The sequence below is a fragment of the Schistocerca serialis genome, chromosome 7 (genome assembly GCF_023864345.2).
Source record: "Schistocerca serialis cubense isolate TAMUIC-IGC-003099 chromosome 7, iqSchSeri2.2, whole genome shotgun sequence".
NCBI classification, from domain to species: Eukaryota; Metazoa; Arthropoda; class Insecta; order Orthoptera; family Acrididae; genus Schistocerca; species Schistocerca serialis.
Window position 1 is genome coordinate 455475624 of NC_064644.1, and position 16528 is coordinate 455492151.

Genomic DNA, 16528 nt, shown 5'->3' on the forward strand with positions numbered 1-16528 from the left:
TGAGTTGAACACGATCAGTTGAGGTGTTTAGCCCCTCCGTCACTGTTGTCAGGAGTACGAAATTCAATGCTTAACTGTTATACATAACTATATTCAACAACGGGAAAGCTGCTCGTACCGGGAACATTCGTGCTTTTATTACCTTCCTGCCATGGTTTCTTGGGGCTCCCAAGTCGTTCTCAAATTTCTGCCAGCCAATGCTACGATTGTTCCTAGCCATGGACTGTGGTCACTAATTTCCTTTTTGTTGCTTATTTGCCTTTCTACACGTATGATTTTTATTCTTTTAAAATTATCTGTTTAATTTATAGGATCCTGTCACTGATACTGATGTATACTGGAACGAAAACACGTATTCCAAAATAAATAAATCATCATGTAGCAGTTGTAATTTCTGTCCAAAATGAAATTATGTATAACTGCGCTTAGTTCAAATGGTTCAAAGCACTATGGGACTTAACATTGGAGGTCATCAGTCCCCTAGACTTAGAACTACTTAAACCTAACGAACCTAAAGACATCACACACATCCATGCCCGAGGCAGGATTCGAACTTACGACCGTAGCGGTCGCGTGGTTCCAGACAAGCGCCTAGAACCGCTCGGCCACACCGGCCGCCTTAAACAAGCAGCTACTACATTCGACAGCGCAACTAAAAGCTATAAATTACTGTGAGAGTATATGTTTACCTTTCAAATGATGATTATGATAATAATAATAATAATAATAATAATAATGGGCAATGGTTTTAAGTAAAAACTAAACCTCAATATTTTCCATAATTGATTTGATGATTTGCAACGTAATTCACTCCTGCTGTACATGAAAATGACTTAAGACTGAATGTAGAATTGTACTGAAAATAAATATAGAGGATGACACTTGCAGGTTGCCATGCGATCGTTTCAAGAAACCCATAAAATTGTTAGTAGATATGATAGGATTAAAGGAAATGCCCAGTGGAGAATGGATACTGGGCCTTAACTCAGTGTGCAGAATGTAACTTCCAGATAATTAAATTGTTAGACATTATACTAATTTGATCACCACATCATGTGTAGTACTTACAGTGACTAATGTTTAGATAGTAGATGAATAAGCAGCATCGAATGAACCTATACGAACAACTAGAAGAAATATGCAATATTTTACAAAACGAATAAAAAATGCTGAGCGGAAAATTCGGTGTTCCAGTTAATAACTTACAAAATTTTTATCTCAGCAGGAACACTTCCTCTGTCTCCATTTTTATAGCATCAGCGTCCCCTAAGGAAAAATGATCACTGTCCTAACATGTTTGTGCATAGATTATGTACATTTTGTCCTTACTAGATGCCTTTAATCTGTCCTAAGTTAATCATGCGTAACTAGTAAGAGAAGAGTTTAACATATCAATTTTATCCTAGAATGTCTATGGATTCATTATCCGTGGTGCGGCGCGGCACGTTACTTTTTACCGCCATGCCAGTGTCCAGCAATGTTCATTTGTCTAGCTGAAAGCTGTAGTAGAAAACACTAGACCACTACTGTCTATTGCGGGTCGCAGCATACATAGACTTGTCCGGTAAACGGGATGTGGCTAGCTACTGAAATAAAAGTTTTAACTTGACAATGTAAATTTTCAGGTGTATTTTTACGATAAAGATCACAGTTAATACTGCCAAGTCCGTACTAAGTGGCAACACAATGTAAAGTTCACACGCACACCACAATCACACACGTAGCCAGTTTATGGTATTTATACCCCTTACCGAAGTTAATAGAGTTCACCGGATCGCTTAGTTATGAAAATCCTCGCTCAAATGTTGTGCACTCTGCTCTACAAGTAATACGTGTTCCAGTCTTAGATTGCACAACACATCACGCGGTTTTACCTAACAGTCAAAAGCAATAATTTTGATATTCCGTCCGAAATTCCACACGACTTCCACTATACCGTTCACTTAAATACACTTTGTACTACTTCGCGAACTCGTAATTAGCATTTTTCCGCGATTTTACAGTACTTTTGTCGCAGCTGATTTCAATGAGATGTTGCTAGTTCGTACCCTCAGCCCCCGATCCCACTAGATCACACCAAAGGCTTTGTTCCCAGCATAGATTGGCGCGAGCCTGCATTTTTCTGATTGGCTGATATCACAAACAGCAAATCAGGTTGCAGTATTATCCCGCGATGACCCGCGCTTTACTTCAATGACCAATCATAGTGAAATATTTCATTCTATGGCGATTGCTAAATAAATAAATTTAGAAAAGTATCAAATATAAAATTCCTCCTTCTGAAATTACCGATTAATTTGTGTTCTACTCACGATTTATTAGTACCATAAACTGACTGCACATTTAATTATAGTAAATCCCCTGTATAGTTTAACTGGTACTTCGTGAATAAACAAAACAATTTTCATTTACTTCTGTTCTTCTGCACTCATTCTGCACTCATATAAAATTCACACTGCTAATTACTACACATATAAAACAATTATAATTATGCAAATACATTAACTATTAGTCAAACATAACTTTACAACATTGTTTTGACTACGACTGCTAGCACTGTCCGTCAACTGCTGACCTCTGCCGCCTACTAGTACTACTACGAGCAGCTCTGTAACTCAGGTCCATGTCAGCTGGTGACATCTGTCGATGATTCATGCCTATAATGATATCGTCCTAACAAGTGACAGGAGCGATGCGAAGGCGCTACGCCTCAGTGGACCGGACAGGAAGTATTCTGAAGTAGTTATGAACGCTTTCTCTGGAAGTTGCCGAGAGCAGCCAGTTCGACACCACAAGTAACAGAAATACACTGCTCTGCAAAACTTAAGCCGGAAGAACATAAAGTAACATAACATATTCACTGGAAATGAAAGCTCGGGAGCCGGCCACGGTGGCCTAGCGGTTCTAGGTGCTTTAGTCCGGAACCGCACCACTGCTACCGTCGCAGGCTGGAATCCTGTCTCGGGCATGGATGTGTGTGATGTCCTTAGGTTCGTTAGGATTAAGTAGTTCTAAGTTGTAGGGGACTGATGACCTCAGATGTTTAGTCCCATAGTGATCAGAGCCATTTGAACCATTTGAAAGCTCGGGAGCAAGTTTCCAGAGGACTCCGTGTGCTGCACAGGAAGCTGAACGTCACGTGGAGTGGGGTCTGTCTAACTATAGCGCCAGATGGGACTGCTCCTGCAACACGAGGCAGCTGAAGGACTCTACATCTACATTGATACTCCGCAAGCCACCCAACGGTGTGTGGCGGAGGGCACCTTACGTGCCACTGTCATTACCTCCCTTTCCTGTTCCAGTCGCGTATGGTTCGCGGGAAGAACGACTGTCTGAAAGCCTCCGTGCGCGCTCTAATCTCTCTAATTTTACATTCGTGATCTCCTCGGGAGGTATAAGTAGGGGGAAGCAATATATTCGATACCTCATCCAGAAACGCACCCTCTCGAAACCTGGCGAGCAAGCTACACCGCGATGCAGAGCGCCTCTCTTGCAGAGTCTGCCACTTGAGTTTATTAAACATCTCCGTAACGCTATCACGGTTACCAAATAACCCGGTGACAAAACGCGCCGCTCTTCTTTGGATCTTCTCTATCTCCTCCGTCAACCCGACCTGGTACGGATCCCACACTGATGAGCAATACTCAAGTATAGGTCGAACGAGTGTTTTGTAAGCCACCTCCTTTGTTGATGGACTACATTTTCTAAGCACTCTCCCAATGAATCTCAACCTGGTACCCGCCTTACCAACAATTAATTTTATATGATCATTCCACTTCAAATCGTTCCGTACGCACACTCCCAGATATTTTACAGAAGTAACTGCTACCAGTGTTTGTCCCGCTATCATATAATCATACAATAAAGGATCCTTCTTTCTATGTATTCGCAATACATTACATTTGTCTATGTTAAGGGTCAGTTGCCACTCCCTGCACCAAGTGCCTATCCGCTGCAGATCTTCCTGTATTTCGCTACAATTTTCTAATGCAGCAACTTCTCTGTATACTACAGCATCATCCGCGAAAAGCCGCATGGAACTTCCGACACTATCTACTAGGTCATTTATATATATTGTGAAAAGCAATGGTCCCATAACACTCCCCTGTGGCACGCCAGAGGTTACTTTAACGTCTGTAGACGTCTCTCCATTGATAACAACATGCTGTGTTCTGTTTGCTAAAAACTCTTCAATCCAGCCACACAGCTGGTCTGATATTCCGTAGGCTCTTACTTTGTTTATCAGGCGACAGTGCGGAACTGTATCGAACGCCTTCCGGAAGTCAAGAAAAATAGCATCTACCTGGGAGCCTGTATCTAATATTTTCTGGGTCTCATGAACAAATAAGGCGAGTTGGGTCTCACACGATCGCTGTTTCCGGAATCCATGTTGATTCCTACATAGTAGATTCTGGGTTTCCAGAAATGACATGATACGCGAGCAAAAAACATGTTCTAAAATTCTACAAGAGATCGACGTAAGAGATATAGGTCTATAGTTTTGCGCGTCTGCTCGACGACCCTTCTTGAAGACTGGGACTATCTGTGCTCTTTTCCAATCATTTGGAACCCTCCGTTCCTCTAGAGACTTGCGGTACACGGCTGTTAGAAGGGGGGCAAGTTCTTTCGCGTACTCTGTGTAGAATCGAATTGGTATCCCGTCAGGTCCAGTGGACTTTCCTCTATTGAGTGATTCCAGTTGCTTTTCTATTCCTTGGACACTTATTTCGATGTCAGCCATTTTTTCGTTTGTGCGAGGATTTAGAGAAGGAACTGCAGTGCGGTCTTCCTCTGTGAAACAGTTTTGGAAAAAGGTGTTTAGTATTTCAGCTTTACGCGTGTCATCCTCTGTTTCAATGCCATCATCATCCCGTAGTGTCTGGATATGCTGTTTCGAGCCACTTACTGATTTAACGTAAGACCAGAACTTCCTAGGATTTTCTGTCAAGTCGGTACATAGAATTTTACTTTCGAATTCAATGAACGCTTCACGCATAGCCCTCCTTACGCTAACTTTGACATCGTTTAGCTTCTGTTTGTCTGAGAGGTTTTGGCTGCGTTTAAACTTGGAGTGGAGCTCTCTTTGCTTTCGCAGTAGTTTCCTAACTTTGTTGTTGTACCACGGTGGATTTTTCCCGTCCCTCACAGTTTTACTCGGCACGTACCTGTCTAAAACGCATTTTACGATTGCCTTGAACTTTTTCCATAAACACTCAACATTGTCAGTGTCGGAACAGAAATTTTCGTTTTGATCTGTTAGGTAGTCTGAAATCTGCCTTCTATTACTCTTGCTAAACAGATAAACCTTCCTCCCTTTTTTTATATTCCTATTAACTTCCATATTCAGGGATGCTGCAACGGCCTTATGATCACTGATTCCCTGTTCTGTACATACAGAGTCGAAAAGTTCGGGTCTGTTTGTTATCAGTAGGTCCAAGATGTTATCTCCACGAGTCGGTTCTCTGTTTAATTGCTCGAGGTAATTTTCGGATAGTGCACTCAGTATAATGTCACTCGATGCTCTGTCCCTACCACCCGTCCTAAACATCTGAGTGTCCCAGTCTATATCTGGTAAATTGAAATCTCCACCTAAGACTATAACATGCTGAGAAAATTTATGTGAAATGTATTCCAAATTTTCTCTCAGTTGTTCTGCCACTAATGCTGCTGAGTCGGGAGGTCGGTAAAAGGAGCCAATTATTAACCTAGTTCGGTTGTTTAGTGTAACCTCCACCCATAATAATTCACAGGAACTATCCACTTCTACTTCACTACAGGATAAACTACTACTAACAGCGACGAACACTCCACCACCGGTTGTATGCAATCTATCCTTTCTAAACACCGTCTGTACCTTTGTAAAAATTTCGGCAGAATTTATCTCTGGCTTAAGCCAGCTTTCTGTACCTATAACGATTTCAAGGAATGGGAAAAGACAGTGTACGTCAATCAGGTAGCAGTAACGGTGCTCTGTGGTGGTGTTCTTCATTACAGCATGGCTCGGAGACAACATCTGGATGACTTCACACGGGGAAGAATGATAGAGAAACTAGGAGAAGGACGAGGTGTGACGAGTGTAGCCCAGGAGTTTGGAACTGCTCGCAGCATTGTTTCACGTACATGGGGACCGCAGGCACTTCTTCCCGAAGAAGAAGAGATGGTCGACCACAGTCAGCTAGAGCAGCAAACAACCGCTAACACTGCAACAGACGAGAATGTTCCCACATCAAACAGCAGGTGAAATTGCAACCGCCTTTAATAGGACTACAAAGCACGCGATCTCGGGCTTGACAGCGACACAGCGACGGCATCAATACCTTCACTGCGCGATAACAACGGTGAAGTCACTGATGACAGTGCCACTAAAGCAGAGTTATTAAACACGGTTTTCCGAAACTTCTTCACCAAAGAAGACAAAGTAAATATTCCTGAATTCCAATCAAGAACAACTGCCAAGACGAGAAACATAGAAGTAGATATCCTCTGAGTAACGAAGCAGCTTAAACCACTTAATAAAGGCAAGGCCTCCGATCCAGATTGTATACTAGTCAGGTTCCTCTCAGAGTATGCTGATAAAATAGCTCCATATTTAGCAATTATATACAACCACTCGCACACAGAAAGATTCGAACCTAAACACTGGAAAATTGCTCAAGTCACTCCAATACCCAAATAGGGAAGTAGGAGTAATCCGCTGAGTTACAGGCCTATATCACTAACGTCGATTTGCAATAGGGTTTCGGTACATATACTGTATTCGAAAATTACGAAGTACCTCGAAGAAAACGATTTATTGACACATAGTGAGCACGGTTTCAGAAAATATCGTTCTCGTGAAACACAACTAGCTCTTTATACTCATTAAGTAATAAGTGCTATCGTCAGGAGATGTCAAATTGATTCCATATTTTTAGATTTCCAGAAGGCTTTCGACACCGTTCCTCACAAGCGCCTTCTAACCAAACTGCGTGCCTACGGAGTATCGCCTCAGTTGTGCGACTGGATTCGTGATTTCCTGTCAGAAACGTCACAGTTCGTAGTAATAGACGGAAAGTCATCGAGTAAAACAGAAGTAATATCCGGCGTTCCTCAAGGAAGTATTGTAGGCCCTCTATTGTTTCTGATTTATATTAACGACATAGGAGACAATCTGAGTAGCCATCTTAGATTGTTTGCAGATGATGCTGTCATTTACCGTCTTGTAAAGTCATCAGATGATCAAAACGACTTGCTAAATGATTTAGATAAGATATCTGTATGGTGCGAAAAGTGGCAATTGACTCTGAATAAGGAGAAGTGTGACGTTATTCACATGAGTACTACAAGAAATCAGCTAAATTTCGATTACGCGATAAATCACACAAATCTGAAGGCTGTAAATTCAACTAAATACTTAGGGATTACAATTACAAATAACCTAAATTGGAACGATCACATAGATAATATTGTGGGTGGAGCAAACCAAAGACTGCGATTCATTGGCAGAACACTTAGAAGGTGCAGCAGGTCTACTAAAGAGAATGCTTACACCACGCTTGTCCGCCCTATTCCGGAGTATTGCTGTGCAATGTGGGATCCGCATTAGGTGAGACTGACGGATGACATCGAAAAAGTACAAAGAAGGGCAGCTCGTTTTGTATTATCGCGAAATAGACGAGATAGTGTCACAGACATGATACGTGAATTGGAGTGGCAATCATTAAAATAAAGGCGTTTTTCGTTGCGACGGGATCTTCTCATGAAATTTCAATCACCAGTTTTCTCCTCCGATTGCGAAAACATTGTGTTGGCACCCACCTACATAGGGAGAAATGGTCACCACGATAAAAGAAGAAAAACCAGGGCTCGAACAGAAAAATTTAAGCGCTCGTTTTTCCCGTGTATCCTTCGAGAATGGAACGGTGGTGAGATAGCTTGAAGGTGGTTCACTGAACCCTCTGCCAGGCACTTTATTGTGATTAACAGAGTGATCACGTAGATGTAGATGTAGATGTAGAAGCATGAGGGTGGCCTCTTTGCCCTGCGACTAGTCCATTGTGTTCCATTGACACCGGTACTTCGTCAGCACCGTTTGCGATGGTGCCATGCGCGGTGGGACTGGGCCGACGACAAGAGGCGTCGCGTGATCTTCTCGGACGAGCGAAAATTCAGTTTGACTTGTGATTCTTGATGTACCCGTCATTTGGCAAGAGGTGGGAACACGCAGCGCACACAGGAGCATTGTCGAGCATGAGAGTGTTGGCGGTCCTGGTGCTATGATGTGGGAGTTATTTTGCCTGGACGTACTGATCTCCAAATCTTTGAACAGGATGCACCCATCGGTGAACGTTATTGCGGCACTGTACTCCATCATGTACGTCTTTTCAGTGGTGTACTCGGCCCTCACTTTATTTTTATGGATGACAATGCACGGCCGCATCGAAGAGTGCAAGTGGAGGAGCTCTTGGAACGATATAATATTTGGCGAAAACACTGACATGCACCGGCCGCTTGGCCGAGCGGTTCTAGGCGCCTCCATTGTAACCGCGCTTCTGCTACGGTCGCAGGTTCGGATCCTGCCTCGGGCACGGATGTGTATGTCCTTAGGTTAAGTTAGGTTTAAGTAGTTCTAAGTCTAGGGGACTGAAGACTTCACATGTTAAGTCCCATAGTGCTTAGAGCCATTTGAACCATTTGACTGACCTGCGCCTTCTCCCGGCTTAAATCTCGTCAAGCACGTGAGAGATTCGTTGGGAAGACACACTGCAGCACGTCGATGTGCAGAAACAATTATCATGCTGTTGTCAACCGCACTAGTGGAGTAATGGAACGTCCTATCTCAAGAACTCCATAGCCACCTTGAGTGGACCCTGCGTGGAGCGGAGGAGATGGCCACCTAGAAGGAAAAACAGCTTGCGACAACATACGAAAGCAGCTAAATGGGTGTGGTAAAGCAGGAAGTCGTAGAGCAAAGCAGTAAGGCAATCTCCTCTACTTGCAGTTGTGGTGGTCAGTAGTTTGCTGTCAACACATGAGGACATTCCAATCTGTAGCAGCAGACGGTGCTTAGCTTTGTGGATCCACAGAACGCAGCATTGGCAGCAGTCTAGTGTTGTTGGCTACGGGGCATTTGCGTCTACGATGGTTAACGTAAACTGCGTCAGTTGTGATCATTGCAGTCTGATAGGACGGATGAGCGTGGCTGGTTTGGCCAAATTAAGCTCTCAAGGGATCACAATTTTCAATTACGGCAAGGCAGTTGCAGGGTCTAATGTGTTAAAGTTGGGAAAATTTATTTTGTTATTGTATTCAGTGAGATCTTAATCTGTCCTTGTTACTGGCATTCGTGGTTAAGGGGTCCGTTTCAGCTACCTTTCATGTAATTGTCGTTTCTAATACCTAGCCTCTCTGAATTAGACTCGCAGACTGGTCTGAAACGCCCGCTGAACCCGTTGGGCAGAACAGGTGATTAGGATTGGTGAAAGGGCCAAATAAGGTTGGTGTCAGATTGACCTTAAAATTGTAATTTATTGTAAATTAATAACACATCAACCTCGAAATCTTTCATGGATGAAGGCCTCCAAACAAGAAATCTTAAAAAATCAACAAGGTAATTTTAAGTGACTAAAGGTGACTAAAAATGAACAGTTACAATTACAAATAAAATAATGTATATACATATATAGCTTGTAAGTTTTGGTCCAGTGTTTCCACTGGGTGTTTAGAACCAGGGATTGTCAGTTCCTGGAGCATATAATACAGCCGCACCTACTAGATGGACAGACGCTGACCTCGCTGCCGCTCGACTCGAGTACAGACGCATTGAGGATTTGGAATGTGAGATTTTTTTTCAAGGTTTTCTCCTATGTCGCAGGTTCGGATCCTGCCTCGGGCACGGATGTGTATGTCCTTAGGTTAAGTTAGGTTTAAGTAGTTCTAAGTCTAGGGGACTGAAGACTTCACATGTTAAGTCCCATAGTGCTTAGAGCCATTTGAACCATTTGACTGACCTGCGCCTTCTCCCGGCTAACCTCGCCGCAGACATCCGGAAAAGAAGACTAAAATTTTACGGTCATATCCACAGACTCCCAACACCCAGACTCTCCCACAAAATTTTAATATTCATTGAAAAATTGAAAACCATACCCTGGATACAAGAAACCAAAACAGATCTAGCAAATGCACAAATAAATTCTTCAGAAGTTATAAACAGAAATGTATACAGGCAAAAAATCAATAGTTGGAAAGTACAACCCGAGAATGAGGTTTGCAAGAGACAGGGGACAAAATGGACAGAGGAAAGAAAGAGAATTCATGGGGAAAGAATGAGAGAAGTTTGGAGAATTAAAAAATTGAATCGGAAAAGCTTTGCGTGATCTGTATGGGTCCAATCGCACATAATAATAAAATATATATATATATATAAGATGCAAACGGTTGAAGGCCCACAAAAAAATTTTCGAAATATTAAAATAAATTACCATAACCTTCCAAGGCAGAAGGCCGCAATGTTTAAGGCTAAAAGGTAATTTTAAGAATAAGTTTCCAAGCCGCAATGTTTAAGCTTGAAAGGTAATTTTAAGACTACGGTTCCAAGGCTGAAGGTCAACAGTTCATTTTTCAAAATTTAAAAAAAAATATATAACCATAAGCCTTGTTTTTAGTAGATGAAACCGGACTCAAAGAAACGACCACACAACGGCAATAACCTTTCAGCAGATATCCACTTGCCGGAATTCAAACTTACTAACATAAAACAGAGTAAAACCAAGAATTTTTCTTTTATCATTGGCTCTGATAGATTATAAACAAACAACTAAACATCGGTGAGAAATACAGTAAAGACAACGGCACTCAGAAGCCTCCAGGGGGTCGGTCTGCCCTCGTTCACTTAGGTGAGACAGGTAGTGAGCCCAACTACACTTGATCCGTCGGAACCCAACCAAGGGACAGCCACGGACCGACCGACAAACGACTTGCTTGCCAACAACCAGTACATCAGAATTCAAACACAAAATTCTATGGGCGTGACTATCCACAATCAGATATGTACACTCCTGGAAATGGAAAAAAGAACATATTGACACCGGTGTGTCAGACCCACCATACTTGCTCCGGACACTGCGAGAGGGCTGTACAAGCAATGATCACACACACGGCACAGCGGACACACCAGGAACCGCGGTGTTGGCCGTCGAATGGCGCTAGCTGCGCAGCATTTGTGCACCGCCGCCGTCAGTGTCAGCCAGTTTGCCGTGGCATACGGAGCTCCATCGCAGTCTTTAACACTGGTAGCATGCCACGACAGTGTGGACGTGAACCGTATGTGCAGTTGACGGACTTTGAGTGAGGGCGTATAGTGGGCATGCGGGAGGCCGGGTGGACGTACCGCCGAATTGCTCAACACGTGGGGCGTGAGGTCTCCACAGTACATCGATGTTGTCGCCAGTGGTCGGCGGAAGGTGCACGTGCCCGTCGACCTGGGACCGGACCGCAGCGACGCACGGATGCACCCCAAGACCGTAAGATCCTATGCAGTGCCGTAGGGGGCCGCACCACCACTTCCCAGCAAATTAGGGACACTGTTGCTCCTGGGGTATCGGCGAGGACCATTCGAAACCGTCTCCATGAAGCTGGGCTACGGTCCCGCACACCGTTAGGCCGTCTTCCGCTCACGCCCCAACATCGTGCAGCCCGCCTCCAGTGGTGTCGCGACAGGCGTGAATGGAGGGACGAATGGAGACGTGTCGTCTTCAGTGATGAGAGTCGCTTCTGCCTTGGTGCCAATGATGGTCGTATGCGTGTTTGGCGCCGTGCAGGTGAGCGCCACAATCAGGACTGCATATGACCGAGGCACACAGGGCCAACACCCGGCATCATGGTGTGGGGAGCGATCTCCTACACTGGCCGTACACCACTGGTGATCATCGAGGGGACACTGAATAGTGCACGGTACATCCAAACCGTCATCGAACCCATCGTTCTACCATTCCTAGACCGGCAAGGGAACTTGCTGTTCCGACAGGACAATGCACGTCCGCATGTATCCCGTGCCACCCAACGTGCTCTAGAAGGTGTAAGTCAACTACCCTGGCCAGCAAGATCTCCGGATCTGTCCCCCATTGAGCATGTTTGGGACTGGATGAAGCGTCGTCTCACGCGGTCTGCACGTCCAGCACGAACGCTGGTCCAACTGAGGCGCCAGGTGGAAATGGCATGGCAAGCCGTTCCACAGGACTACATCCAGCATCTCTACGATCGTCTCCATGGGAGAATAGCAGCCTGCATTGCTGCGAAAGGTGGATATACACTGTACTAGTGCCGACATTGTGCATGCTCTGTTGCCTGTGTCTATGTGCCTGTGGTTCTGTCAGTGTGATCATGTGATGTATCTGACCCCAGGAATGTGTCAACAAAGTTTCCCCTTCCTGGGACAATGAATTCACGGTGTTCTTATTTCAATTTCCAGGAGTGTATATGTATTAAGCTGTCGAAACTACACACCGTGTTGGACAGTGGCAACAGGTGAGGAAAGGACATTGCCTGAAATTACGTTAGTGTCCAAGGCAGGTAACCGGAACACTAACGGCCACAAAGCAGAAGACTCCGCTGGTGCACTTGAATTGTAGTCAACCAATGTAGTTAATTCCACCGCATGGCGGCTAAATTTTAGCAATACAAACACTCGGTGTTGCTCACAGGAAAACCTCCCCAACAGCGAGCCACCGAAACGACCCACACAACGTGAATGGACGTGGTTTGGGTAGCTCAAACCACTACTCATCTTTGACGTCGTGGGTCGGTGAACCACGAAGCTGGTAGCGATCGGGCAGCTCCACACAAGCTCCGACACTGCGCAGGGGCCGCCAGCGGACCCAGCCGACTGCACCGCGCGGAGATAACTTCCCTGATCTGCAGCAACCGATCGACTGCCCACAGAATGACAACAACATCTAAAATAGTCGTCAGTGGAAATAACGCCAACTACACACACAACCCAACAAACACTTGCACGAAGACCTGAACGATGCCGGCCGGAGTGGCCGTGCGGTTCTAGGCGCTACAGTCTGGAGCAGAGCGACCGCTACGGTCGCAGGTTCGAATCCTGCCTCGGGCATGGATGTGTGTGATGTCCTTAGGGTAGTAAGGTTTAATTAGTTCTAAGTTCTAGGCGACTGATGACCTCAGAAGTTAAGTCGCATAGTGCTCAGAGCCATTTGAACCATTTTTGAACCTGAACGATACCCAACAGTAACTAAGTATGCACGAAGACAAATTGGGAGTCGATGCACACACACACGGCCGACTCATAACCGATCGGCGAGCCAAAACGCGTCGTCCACTAGGATGACCGACGATCCACCAAGTCCGTGGCCCGGCTCAGGTGATGCGTGGCGGCAATGGTCAGGCGAGCCATGTCGATGCAAATCTCACTGCTCCAACCCGACTGCACTAGTGTTGCATAGCGACTCCCCGACTGGCAGGTCCAGACTGCGCTCCAGACACGTTCCAACTGACTGCAGCCCGAACTCGGGACCCGAACTGACTCATGACAGACAAGCGGCCGGGAAGTAATAGCAGTCGAGCAAAGATACTACGAGAAGGGACATATCGATACGCGCTGCTAGCGCCGGTCACAGTCAGACAAAGCAGCAACTCAGTGACAGCAGTAATTTAAATTAACTTAGTGAGGTGGATGTACGTTAAAAACACGGAGTAAAATACATGATGGCGGGAACACGAGCCACGCACGGCTCATGGTCTTCCACTTTTTATTTTATTTTTTATCTTAATTATATTTCTGAGCCATTAGAAATAATGCTTACGGACCGATTCTTACTGATTGTTATTATTTTGTGTGTACATCAGCAACCCCTTTTACTCTTTTTTCGTAATTCCTACCATGAACAAGCTCTGTAATGTGTGGGTGAGCGGGTAACAGAGTGTGCAGATGAACAGGAGTTTTTCTTGCTTCTCTTTGTAGAGTCTTGGTAACTATCCGTTGAATATTGTTCAAATGCAGCTTGTGGACTGATGTGGCCAAGGGCAAAGGACGTTCCACACTTTTATTTAACGTTCTGCTTGGTCGAGAAAGGTAACGCGCGAAGCCATAGAAATTTCAGACCAAACTCTGTCAAAATTTTGTCTCGCAAATGGGTGGAGGTCCAAAACAATAGCCGCCCGCCTTCTTTTTAGCATCCTTCTGCCTGGGCATTTTTCCGATTGGTCCGTTAGACACTCCTCTGCAAAGAAGTGCCACAGAATGGTGACTTGAGAGGACCTCTACAAGTTTTTGAGACGACACTGTTGTAGGTGATAGCATACTTAGTGAATGATGCACTCTTGAGCACACTTAGTATAAGTTTCTTTTGTTTGGGATACGTTAAACATTCCACCTCTCAATATAGTTAATCCTTGCATTGACTTAAATTAACAACCAAGAGAATTAATGCTCTTTGGTATTACATGAAGTGAAGATTTACCAGTAGTAGAAAGAACACCTAGATATAAATCCAAATTTGCAGGTGGCATAGCAGTCTTAATCTGTTTTTGATGGGTTGACCTTGAAGCTAACGTCTACCCACAACAGTAACATACAGTCGTCTCCTATCCAATTTCCTGATCAAAATGAGTATTCACGAGCCAGTGAGAACGTTGATAGTTTCGAATTTCCTGGAATTATTTGACCTTTAGTCAATGGTAGACTTAGCTTCTTGCTGCCTCTTAGTTCCATCTGTAGTGATAGTTCAAATGGTTCAAATGGCTCTGAGCACTATGGGACTTAACTTCTGAAGTCATCAGTCCCCTAGAACTTAGAACTACTTAAACCTAACTAACCTAAGGACATCACACACATCCATGCCCGAGGCAGGATTCGAACCTGCGACCGTAGCGGTCGCGCGGTTCCAGACTGTAGCGCCTAGAACCGCTCGGCCACTTCGGCCGGCTGTAGTGATAGTACGTGCTGGTACGCAAATCCCGTGAAATCTCCCCTCATCGTATTTGACTACTACGAGAGTTGTGTGCTGTCATAATCAAAGCTTACTGCGTTCCCAAGAGTATCCATATCCTATCATCTCTGAGCAAAGAACCCTTGATATTAAATGTAAGGGTGTATAAGAGAAATACCCCTCCCCCCTTTTACAGAATCGTGTTAATAAAACTGTTCTTGACGTGTGACGCGTGAGTCAACAGGAAATATCTATGTATCTCATAAATATTTGTTGCATGGAATATAGTTCATTCTTTATTCTCCACACTTGTGTATTCCTCCATTTTTCCTACATCCACAGTGGAATCAGTGATGCAAGGACCCCTGCTTGAGAAATGTATTACGAATACCCCACAAAAACCGTTCCTGGATCGTCATGCTGAGGTCTTGATATTAATTCCCATCGAATTTTGTAATAATTAGTTTGGTCAAATATAAGTTAACTCCATACAGATTCACACGGCACTGCACGTCGTTGAACTGGTAAACTATTAATTATGATACTAGGCACATAGCAAAAAATATGATACGAAAGATAAGAAGTCAAATTTGAATATGAATGCAGAACAGAAGCACAAGGATTTTAAACAAGTCGCAGACACATTTTATGTCGTGATTCTGCAAGGATATTAGATATCCCAGAACTTCTGGTTAACTGTTAGTTTAAGCCCAGTGATTAGTTTGTAATTTATCTTGCAGGAGTCACGCAGTTCCGAGCTGCATAGAATTTCACAGCATTGAACTATGGTATTGCACTAGAGAGCTGACTGGTACATGACGATATCTGCTCTTTTGAAAATAAACGTTTGTGTATCTAGAATTCTGTCACTGAAAATGTTTTACGTGACTATAAGTGTCATTATTTTGTTTGATAAGTTATGGGGAGGCAATTCAGTTAGGAATTTCAACAGAATTTTTCATTTTTTTCTGATATACGGAAGTTCACCAGTTCGCAACCAAAATGTCTAATCAATGTGAGGCGCATGCGAAAGAAAAGCGTGGAATGGTATGCTTTTGAGGATGAAGGAGAGATGTTTTCTCGGAGTGAAATAGGTTTGTCGAGTAGCACAAGGACCCCATGACGCAAGTTTTGGATGGTGAACTGACAGCTATCCACAATCAGAGCGGCAAAGCAAGGGAACACTTGTGATGCTGGCCATCCAAATGGAGCCAGTAAAGGCCGAGGTTTATGACCCCACACCCTCAGGATCAATGCCAAGTGAAGGGACGTTTGCTCTGCCTGCATTCGATCTTAGCTACTTTCAAACAGGCTTCAACATTTTCAAACTCAGAACGCGAAATTTGATGACATGGAGAATAACTTACGGAAAAAGACAAGAGTTTGATTCATGAAATTAAAAATGAGAGTAGAAAATAAAATAGAAGTGCAGAGCAGGAACTTAGGAAAGGAAAGAGAAGCACAGAGCATCAACCTAGAAATTAAAATAGGTGTACACGTTTGCAGAGCGTAAGAGTACCGCAGAGAAGATCGAAGACGAATCGTTGATTTTAAGTCTGATTTGGAAATGATAAAACAATGCCACGAAGAATTGAACA